General features: G+C 35.6%; 1 pseudogene; it reads left to right on the forward strand.

Moving 5' to 3' along the window:
• The first annotated feature begins 9,542 nt into the window (after nt 1–9,542).
• LOC102987904 (ribulose-phosphate 3-epimerase-like) lies at nt 9,543–10,229 on the forward strand (annotated as a pseudogene).
• Nucleotides 10,230–10,506: the final 277 nt, after the last annotated feature.

A 10,506-nucleotide genomic window follows, 5' to 3' on the forward strand; every position in this document is an offset into this window, starting at 1 on the left:
TTAGTGATTGCTCAAAGGAGAGCTACATATCTTTGTCAGCTTAATTTGGTCTCATTTTGCCCTCTTTTGCAAGGCAGAAAATTCTAGATTTTTCTTTTCTTTTCTTGAAGTATAGTTGATTTACCCAGTTTTTTCTATAAAGTGCTTATTATCCAACCAGACTAGAATTACTAAGGTTTACTACCATAGTTGTTTATGGTAATTGTCATTAATTAAGGTTCAATTTTTGTGCAGTGTAACCAGAGAATGTTGTATATAGTAGTACTACTGGTTTATACTTTTAGAACATTTTCTTTGTTAAATAATATATGGTCAATTTTTGTGACTATTCCATTAACCCTGGAAAAGAAGATAATTTCTTCATTTTTAGAGTACAGAGTTTGATGTATATCAATTAGCTCTTCCTTCTTAACTATATTGTTTTGGCCTACATCCTTCTTTAAATATCTTCCTGCTCTCTTAGAGAAAAATATAAATTAAAATTTTGTATCTCTTATAAATCACATTCTTTTATTAGGTGAAGCCTACATTCTACCTCAGCTAACCAGGAAGAAAAGCGAGGAGACAAAACTAACCAATATCAGGAATCAAATGGAGATAAAACTACTGATTAAAAGGATAATAAAAAATTCTACACCTCCCCCCCCAAAATAACACCTATGCCCATAAATTCAATAACTTAGATGAAATGGAGAAATTCCTTGAAAGAAACGAACTACCAAAACTCATCAAAGAAGAAATAGATAAACCAAATAGTCCTATGTCTGTTAAAGAAATTAAATTGTAGTTAAAACCTATTGAAAAAATTAAATTGTAGTTTAGGTTATAGGTTTTGAGAGCTTGGCCAAGATGGTGGAGTAGTAAGACCCTGAGCTCATCTCCTCTCATGGGCACACCAAACTTACAAATACTTACAGAGCACATATTGATAAGAAAGACTGGAATCTAGCAGGAAATATCCTCTACAAATATATATATGTGTGTGTGTGTGTGTGTGTGTGTGTATACACACACACACATATACCAATCTAGCAGGAAATATCCTCTACAAATATATATATGTGTGTGTGTGTGTGTGTGTGTGTGTATACACACACACATATACCACAATGAGATAAGGAGTGGCAGAGTCACAGTATAGTTAAGATCCTTATCACCTGGGTGGGCAACCCACAAATGAGAGAATAATTACAACTGCAGAGGTTCTCCTCAAAGAGCAATGGTTCTGAGACCCATGTTGGGCTCCCCAGCCCAGGGGTCCTGCATCAGAAAGAGGACCCCCCCCCAGAATGTTTGGCTTTGAAGGCCAGCAGAGCTTACTTTTGGGAGGCCCAGAATGCTGTGGGAAATAGAGACTCCATTCCTAAAGTGCACACAAAATCTCACATGCTCCAGGTCCCAGGGCAGAAGCAATAATTTGAAAGAAGCCTAGGTCAGACCCACATGCTGATTTTGGAGGGTATACTGGAGAGGCAGGAGGCAACTGCAGCTCACACTGATGACACAGACACTGGAAGGAGTCTTTTGTGGAAGCTCATTCTACCATGCGGACACTGGTGCTATCAAGCATCATTAGGAATCCTTCTAGCTTATTAGCACCAGGAACCAGTTCCATGAACAAGTCTGTCGGCATCAGTATTGAGAAGCCTCAGGCCAAGCAACTAGCTGGACAGGGACACAGCTATACCCACCAGCAGGCAGGATGCCCTGCCTCAGCCACAAAAGGACACAGGCCTGTCCCACAGAAGGCCCAGGACACTGTTCCAAATCAGAGGGACAGCACTAGCCCTGGGACCATCCTCACTTACTGGTGGGCAGGTACCAGTCCCAGGACACCTAAGCCTGGGTCACACACACCAGCAGGCAGACACCAATCCCAGGACCACTGCAGTCTCACAGCTTGCAGTAGCAAGCCACAGAACAAATCTCAGTAAGTTTAAGAAACCTGAAATCATATAAAGCATCTTTTGCATCCACAACACTATGGGACTAGAAATCAACTACAAGAAAAAAACTGCAAAAAACACAAACATGGCTGGCTAAACGATATGATACTAAACAACCAATGAATCAATGAACAAATCAAAGAAGAAATAAAATATCTAGAGAAAAATGAAAACAAAACCACAAAGATCAAAAATCTATGGGATGCAGCAAAAGCAGTTCTAAGAGGGAAGTTTATACCAATACAAGCTCAATCAGGAAACAAGAAAAATTTCAAACAAACAACTTAAAGTTACACCTAAAGGAACTGTAAAAAGAAGAATGAATGAAATTGAAAGTTAGTAGAAGGAAAGAAATCATAAAGAGCAGAGCAGAAGTAAATGAAATAGATACTAAAAATAATAAAAGAAAAGAAAGATCAATGAAAGTAAGAGGTGGATCTTTGAAAAGATAAACAAAATTGATAAACGTTTAGCCAGACTCATCAAGAAAAAAAAAGAGGACCCAAATCCAAGAAATCAGCAATGAAAAACGGGAATTAACAACTGATGCCACAGAAATACAAAGGATCATAAGAGGGTACTATGAGCAACTATATGCCAATAAAGTGGACAATTTAGAAAAAATGGACAAATTCCTAGAAATGTACACTCTCCCAAAACTAAAGCAGGAACAAATAGAAAATTTCTTCTATTTTCTAGAACAAACCAATTATTGTAATGAAATTGAATCAGTAATAATAATTTTTAAAAACTCCCAAAAAACAAATGTCCAGAACCAGATTCTTCACAGGTGAATTCTACCAAACATTTAGAGAAGAGTTAACACATATCCTTCCCAAACTATTGTAAAAAATTACAGAGGATGGAATGCTTCTGAATTCATTCTCTGAGGCCATTGTCACACTGATACCAAAACCAGATAAAGAAATCACAAAAAATGAAAATTCCAGGCTAATACCACTAAAGAACATAGATGTGAAAATCCTCAACCAAACATTGGCAAAGCAAATCCAGCAATACATTAAAAGGCCCATACACCATGAGCAAGTGGGATTTACTCCAGGGATGCAAGGATTGTTCAATATTCACAAGTCAATGTGATACACCACATTAACATGTTGAAAAATAAAAATTTTATGATCATATCAACAGACGTAGAAAAAGCTTTTGATAAAATTCAACTTCCATTTTAGATAATAACTCCCCAGAAAGCGGGTATAGATGGAAAATCCCTGAACATAATAAAGGTCATATGTGATAAGCCCATCGCTAACATCATACACAATAGAGAAAACCTGAAAGCATTTCCTTTACAATCAGGAACATGATAAGGTTGGCCACTATCACCAGTTTTATTCAAGGTGCTACTGGAAATCCTAGCCACAGCAATCATACAAGAAAAAGAAATAAAAGAAATACAAATTGGAAAGGAAGAAGTACAACTGTTACTTTATGCAAATGACATAATATTATATGTAGAAAATCCTTGGGACACCTCCCCCAAACTACTAGAGTTCTATAATAAATGTGGCAAAATTTCAGGATACAATGTTAACGTGCAAAAATCATATTAATATGATTTGCAAAATGGATCCAACAATACATTAAAAGGATTGTACACCATGATCAAGTTGGATTTATCACAGGGATGCAAGGATTTTTCAATATCCGCAAATCAACCAGTGTGATACACCACATCAACAAATTGAAGAATAAAAATCATAGAATCAACTCAATAAATGCGGAAAAAGCTTTCAACAAAATTCAACACCAATTTATGATAAAAACTCTCCAGAAAGTGGGCATAGAGGGAACCTACCTCAACATAATAAAGGCCATGTATGACAAACCTACAGCTATCATCTTACTCAATGGTGAGAGGCTGAAAGCATTTCCTCTAAGATCAGTAACAAGACAAGGATATCCACTCTTGCCACTCTTTTTCAACATAGTTTTGGAAGTCCTAGCCACAGCAATCAGAGAAGAAAAAGAAACAAAAGGAATCCAAATTGGAAACGAAGAAGTTAAACAGTAACTGTTTACAGATGACATGATACTATACACAGAAAATCCTAAAGGTGCTACCAGAAAACAACTAGGGCTCATGAATCAACTTGGTAAATTTGCAGTATACAAAATTAGTGCATAGAAATCTGTTGCATTTCTACACACTAAAAATGAAAGATTAGAAAGAGAAATTAAAGAAACCATTTGATTTACCTTCACATCAAAAAGAATAAAATACCTAGGGATAAAGCTACCTAAGGAGGTAAAAGATCTGTATTCTGATTTCTTTCATCAATGTCTTACAGTTTTCAAAGATGACACAAACAGAATGAAAGATATACCATGTTCTTGGACTAGAAGAATGAATATTGTCAAAATAAATATACTATCCAAGGCAATCTACAGATTCAATGCAATCCCTATCAAATTACCAATGGCATTTTTCATAGAGCCAGAACAAACAATTTTACAATTTGCATGGAGACACAAAAGACCCAGGATAGTCAAAGCAATATTGAGAAAGAAAAACAGAGCTAGAGGAATCAGGCTCCCTGATTTCAGACTGTACTACAAAGCTACAGTAATCAAAACAGTATGGTACTGGCACAAAAACAGAAATATAGATCAATGGAACAGGATAGAAACCCAGAAATAAACCCACACACCTATGGTCAATTAATCTACGACAAAGGGGGCAAGACTATACAATGGAGAAAAGACAGTCTCTTCAATAAGTGATGTTGGGAAAACTGGACAGCTACATGTAAAAGAATGAAATTAGAACACTCCCTAATACCATACACAAAAATAAACTCAAACTGGATTACAGACCTAAATGTAAGACCAGACACTATCAAACTCTTAGAGGAAAACATAGGCAGAACACTCTTTGACATAAATCACAGCAAAATCTTTTTTGACCCCCCTCCTAATGTAAATGAAAACAAAAATAAACAAATGAGACCTAAAAACTCCAAAGCTTTTGCACAGCAAAGAAAACCATAGACAAAACAAAAAGACAACCCACAGAATGGGAGAAAATGTTTGTAAATCAGGCGACCAACAAGGGATTAGTGTCCAAAATTTACAAACAGCTCATGTGACTCAATATCAAAGAAATCAAACAACTCAATTAAAAAATGGGCAGAAGACCTAAATAGATATTTCTCCAAAGTAGACATACATATAGCCAAGAGGCACATGAAAAGATGCTCAACATCACTAATTATTAGACAAATGGAAAACAAAAGTACAATGGGTTTAATTAAGTCCCATTTGTTTATTTTTGTTTTTACTTCCATCACTCTAGGATCTAGAGAATATCATACTAAGTGAAGTCAGACAGAGAAAGACAAATACCATATGATATCACTTATACATGGAATCTAAAAAATAATACAAATAAGTCTATATACAAAACAGAAACAGACTTCCAGACATAGAAAACAAACTTATGGTTACCAAAGGGAAAAGGGAAGAGGTGAGGGAGAAATTAGGAGTATGAGATTCATAGATACAAACTACTACACATAAATAGATAAATAACAAGGATTTACTAGATAGCACAGGGAAATATATACAATATTTTGTAATAGCCTATAATGGAAAATAATCTGAAAAAATATATATAACTGAATCACTTTGCTGTACATCTGAATCTAACACAATATTGTAAATCATCTATACTTCAATGAAAAAAAAAAAGATGCGTTTCCTTGCTAAACAAAACAAACAAACAAAAGAGTACAATGAGATATCACCTCACACAAGTCAGAATGGCCATCATCAAAAAGTCTACAAACAGGGCTTCCCTGGTGGCACAGTGGTTGAGAGTCCACCTGCTGATGCAGGGGACACGGGTTCGAGCCCTGGTCTGGGAGGATCCCGCATGCTGCAGAGCAACTGGGCCCGTGAGCCACAACTGCAGAGCCTGCTCTCTAGAGCCCACGAGCCACAACTACTGAGCCCATGTGCCTGGATCCCGTGCCCCGCAACGGGAGAGGCCACCGCAATGAGAAGCCCGCACACTGCAATGAGGAGTGGCCCCTGCTCACTGCAACTGGAGAAAGCCCATGCACAGCATCAGAGACCCAACATAGCAAAAAAAAAAAAAAAAAAAAAAAAAAGTCTACAAACAATAAATGCTGGAGAGGGTGTTGTTAAAAGGGATTGTTGGTGGGAAAGTGAATTGGTACAGCCACTATGGAGAACAGTATGGAGGTTCCTTAAAAAACTAAAAATAGGGCTATCATATGATCCGGCAATCCCACTCCTGGGCATATACCCAGAGAAAACCATGTTTCCAAAGGATACATGTACCCCAATGTTCATTGCAGTGCTGTTTACAATAGCCAAGACATGGAAACAACCTAAATGTCCATCGACAGAGGGATGGATAAAGATGTGGTACATATATACAGTGCAATATTACTCAGACATTAAAAAGAATGAAGTAATGCCATTTGCAGCAATGTGGATGGATGTGGAGACTATTATACTAAGTGAAGTAAGTCAGACAGAGAAAGACAAATATCACTTATTGCAGAATTTTTAAAAAATGATACAAATGGAATTGGCATATACACACTACTGTAATTAAAAGAGATAACCAAAAAGGATCTCCTGTATAGCACAGGGAACTCTACTCAATATTCTATAATAACTTAACTGGGAAAAGAGTTTGGAAAAAATAGATAGATGTATAACTGCATCACTTTGCTGTACACGTGAAACCAACACAACATTGTAAATCAACTATACTCCAACATAAAACAAAAAATTTTTAAAAATAAGTGGAATAACAACAACAAAAAAGAATAAACCCATGCACCTATGCTCAATTAGTCTAACAAAAAAGGAGGCAAGAATATACAATGAGGAAAGGACCGTTTCTTCAATAAGTGGTCCTGGGAAAACCGGACAGCTACAGGTAAAAGAATGAAATTAGAAAAATTTCTAACACTATATGAAAAAAATTCAAACTTGGTTAAAGAGCTAAATGTGAGACCAGAAACCATAAAAATCCTAGAAGAAAACATAGGCAGAACACTCTCTGACATAAATCGTCACAATATTTTTTTGGATATGTCTCCTAAGGCAAAAGAAACAAAAGTAAAAATAAACAAATAGAACCTAATTAACCTTAAAAGCTTTTGCACAGCAAATGAAGCCACTGACAAAATGAAAAGACACCCTACTTAATAAGAGAAAATATTTGTAAATGGTATGACCATTAAGGGGTTAATATCAAAATATATCAACACCTCATACAACCCACTATCAAAAAAAAAAAAAAGAAAAACACACACACACACACACACACAAAACAGTCAGAAGATGGGCAGAAAATCTGAACAGACATTTTCCCAAAGAAGTCATACAGATGGACAACAGGTGTACAAGATGCTCATCATAACTAATGATCAGAGAAATACAAACCAAAACCCCAATGAGATATCACTTCACACCTGTCAGAATGGATATTATCAAAAAGACCACAAAAAACAAATGTTGGTGAGGATGTCGAAAAACGGTACCCTTGTACACTGTTTCTGGGAACGTAAATTAGTGCAGCCACTGTGGAAATCAGTGTGGAGTTTCCTCAAAAAAAACCCCTAGAAATAGAAATATCATTTCATCCAACAATTCCACTCCTGGGTATATATCTGAAGAAAATGAAAACACTAATTTGAAGAGATACCTATACCTCAATAATGTTCATAGCAGTATTATTTACAACAGCCAAATATGGAAGCAGCCCAAGTGCCCATCAATAGAGGGATGGATAAAGAAGATGTAGAGTATATATATATATATATATATATATATATATATATATATATATATATATACACATATATATATATACAATGGAATATTACTCAGCCATAAAAAAGAACAAATTTTGCCATTTGCAAAAAAATGGTGGACCTGGAGGGTATAATGTTTAATGAAATAAATCAGAGTGAAAGAAAATGCTTTATATGATCACTTCTATGTGGAACCTGAAAAATGAATGAATATAAGAAAACAGAAACAGACTTACAGATATAGAGAACAAACTAGTGGTTACAAGTGGAGAGTGGGAATGAGGGGAGGGAAAAATAGGGTAGAGGATTAAGAGGTAGAAACTAATATGTATAAATAATAAGCTACATTGTACAGCACAGGAAATATAGCCAATATTTTAAATAAATTTAAATGGAGTGTAATCTATAAAAAACATGAATCACTATGTTTTACACCTGAAACTAATATTGTAAACCAACTATACCTTACAAAATAAATAAAATACAATTATAGGTTTTAACTCACTGAAGGTCCAAATGATTTCAAAAGTGAATCTACCAAACATTTAAAAATAAATAATGTCACTTATTTATAATGATGGAACTACATAATATATGTACTGGTAGAACTACAAAATCATTTCCCAAAAATAGAATCAGTGAAAACAATCTTCCAATGTTATTATGACTTCAGCATATTATCAAAACCAGACAAAGACATTATAAGTACAGATCAATCTCTCATGAATATGGACAGAAAATTCCTAACAAAGTATTAGCAAATCTAATCCAGGAATGTATAAAAAAGACAACACATCATGACCAAGTGAATTTATCCACAGAATGCAAGGCTGGTTCAATATTGGAAAACAACCAATGAATCTGATCATATTAAGAGGCTAAAGCATATCAATAGATGTAAAAAAAAGCATTTGACAAAATGCAAGATCCATTCATGATGAAAATTCTCAGTGAACTGTGATAGAAGGTAAAATGCTTAAACTAATGCAGAGTATCTATAAAAAGTCCTTAGCTAATATTAGAGCTAATATTGAGAAACTGAATGATTTCCCTCTAATATCTTGAACAAGGCACAAAATGTCCCTTCTCACCACTCCTCTTCAATATCACACTTAAAGTCCTAACTAGTGCAATACAGCATGAAAGAAAAATAAAAGCAATCAAACTGGAAAGAAAGAAATAAAACTGCCTATTTTCAGATGACATGATTTCCTATGCAACAAATCCCAATGAATCTATAAATTTTTTTTCCAGAAATATTCAATGAGTTTAAGCAAATTTGCAGATACAAGGTCAATTTACAAAAATCAATTGTATTCTGATATACTGGGAATCAATAATTGGAATTGAAGGTAAAAAAAAAAAACAACCAACAAAAAACCATGTAAAATAATAGCCTAAAATGAAGAGTGTAGGTATAAATCTAACAAATTCATTCAGTTATGTATGTGGAAAACTATAAATCACCAATGAGAGAAATCAAATAAATCTAAATAACCTGAGAGATGTCATACCCATGGATTGGAAACCTCAATATTGTTAAAATGTTAATTCTTTCCAAGTGGATCAATAGGTTTAATACAATCTCAATCAAGAATCCATTAAGAATTTATTAGATAATGACTAGCTGATTCTAAAATTTACATTCAAATCAAAGGAACTAGATTAGCGAAACAATCTGTAAAGGAAGAACAAAGTTGAAGAACTCACATTTTCCAGTTTCAAGATTTACTGTGTTGATTCAGTAATCAAGACAGTGTATTTCTAGAGAACTAGCACCATGGCTTCTGGCTACAAGATTAGCCCATCCATCCCCAACAGTGACCTGGCCAGTTTAGGGGCCGAGGGCCTCCAGATGCTGGACTCTGGGGCCAATTATCTGCACCTGGATGTAATGGACAGGCATTTTGTTCCCAACATCACCTTTGGTCACCCTGTGGTAGAAAGCCACTGAAAGCAGGTAGGCCAGGACCCTTTCTTTGACATGTATAAGATGGTGTCTGGGCCAGAAGAGTGGGTAAATCCAATGGCTGTAGCAGGAGCCAATCAATCTACCTTTCATCTTGAGGCTATCGAGAACCAAGGGGCTTTGATCAAAGACATTTGGGAGGATGGAATGAAGGTTGGCTTTGTTATCAAACGAGGGATTACAGTTGAATATTTGGCACGATGGGCTAATCAGATAGATATGGCCTTGGTTATGGCAGTGGAACCTGGGTTTGGAGGGCAGAAATACATGGAAGATATGATGCCAAAGTTTCACTGGTTGAGGACCCGGTTCTCATCTTTGGACATAGAGATTGATGGTGGAGTAGATCCTGACACCATCCATAAATGTGCAGAGGCAGAAGCTAACATGATTGTGTCTGGCAGTGCCATTTTGAGAAGTGAAGATCCCAGATCTGTGATCAACCTGTTAAGAAATGTTTGCTCAGAAGCTGCTCAGAAACGTTCTCTTGATCAGTGAAACCACAAGGAGTCCAGTGTTTCTGCTGATGAGATCTCCTTTATACTGGAAAACAAGAATATTGACTACCAAATCATAACACAATTGAGGCAGTGCTACTTTTCTGAGCAGTTTATTCCAGTGACTAAAATCCATTATGCTGAATGTTCCAAGAGGTTAGAAATTTGTGTGTATAACTACATTTTTAGGATGGAATTTAAAGATTAGTGTGGTAAAATACCATTTTTCCTGGGAGACGATGTTTATAAAGAATAAAAATATTGCTATATTAAGATTA

This window comes from Physeter macrocephalus, chromosome 5 (assembly GCF_002837175.3).
Source record: "Physeter macrocephalus isolate SW-GA chromosome 5, ASM283717v5, whole genome shotgun sequence".
Classification (NCBI taxonomy): Eukaryota; Metazoa; Chordata; class Mammalia; order Artiodactyla; family Physeteridae; genus Physeter; species Physeter macrocephalus.